The sequence below is a fragment of the Nothoprocta perdicaria genome, unplaced genomic scaffold (assembly GCF_003342845.1).
Source record: "Nothoprocta perdicaria isolate Ctin4 unplaced genomic scaffold, notPer1 scaffold_1955, whole genome shotgun sequence".
Taxonomy (NCBI): Eukaryota; Metazoa; Chordata; class Aves; order Tinamiformes; family Tinamidae; genus Nothoprocta; species Nothoprocta perdicaria.
The window spans coordinates 275-1,219 of record NW_020455155.1 but is presented as its reverse complement, the minus strand read 5'-3'; the positions used below and the strand labels follow the sequence as shown (position 1 = coordinate 1,219).

At 71.8% G+C, this 945-nt stretch overlaps 1 long non-coding RNA gene across 1 annotated transcript; it reads left to right on the top strand.

The window, feature by feature from the left end:
* Window positions 1-254: 254 nt before the first annotated feature.
* Window positions 255-435, top strand: LOC112945652. The gene is made up of 2 exons (XR_003249065.1): window positions 255-309; window positions 385-435. It is a non-coding gene; the product is annotated as an uncharacterized LOC112945652 (long non-coding RNA).
* The last annotated feature ends 510 nt before the right edge of the window (window positions 436-945 follow it).

Here is a 945-nt window from a genome sequence, read left to right as displayed (position 1 = left end):
GCGGGCGCTGCCGCCGCCGCTGCTGCTCGTGCTGCGCAACCTCAACACCGTGCGCAGCATCCACGCCGCCCTGGGCGCGCCCGGCGACCGCTACGCGCTCATGGCCAGGAGGTGACGCCCGCGGGGGACGCGGTGTTGGGGGGACACACACACACACACACGTGTTTTATTGGCACCCGGTGTCACCCGCAGCGCCGTGCGCAGCCTGAGCCGCCTGCGCGGCGAGCGCGCCAGCGGCCTCCGCCGCAGCCGCCTGGGCCGCTGGCTCCGCGTCGCCTGGGACGGCCTCCGCTTCGAGGTGGCCCTCAGGTAACGGGGGGGTCCCGGGGGTGCCCCGTGTCCCCCAGGTCCCCCGTGTCCCCACGGCCCCCGTGTCCCCGGCAGGCTGGAGAGCCTCTCGGCGCGGCTGACGGCGACGCTGCTGCGGCTGCTGGTGGCCTGGGGGCTGCTGGCGCCCGACGAGCAGCTCCAGGAGCAGCTGCTGGCCTAGGCGGGCGCCAATAAAGGTCCGTGACGGTGACGGGGACGGTGACGGGGACGGTGACGGGGACGGGGACGGTGACGGGGACGGGGACAACGACGAGGACGGCGCGCTCAGAAATGCGCCGTGACGCGGTCGATCTCCAGCAGGTCCTCCAGGATCTGCGGGGGAATAAAAGGGGTTGGGGGGCGGGACTGGCCCCCCCCCGGCACCCTCGCGTGTGTGGRGAGATGTGGGGCACAGTATGTGGGGCAGGGAGCCCTGGCACACATACATGTGGGGCGGGGACTGCAGCCCCACACCCATGGGACACAATGTATAGGTCAGGACCCCAGCCCCACATCCTTGGGGCAGTGTGTGCGTCCAGATCCCAGCCCCACATCCGTGGGTCGAGACCCCAGCCCCACACCCATGGGTCAGGACCCCAGCCCCACACCCATGGGACACAATGTGTGGGTCGGGAC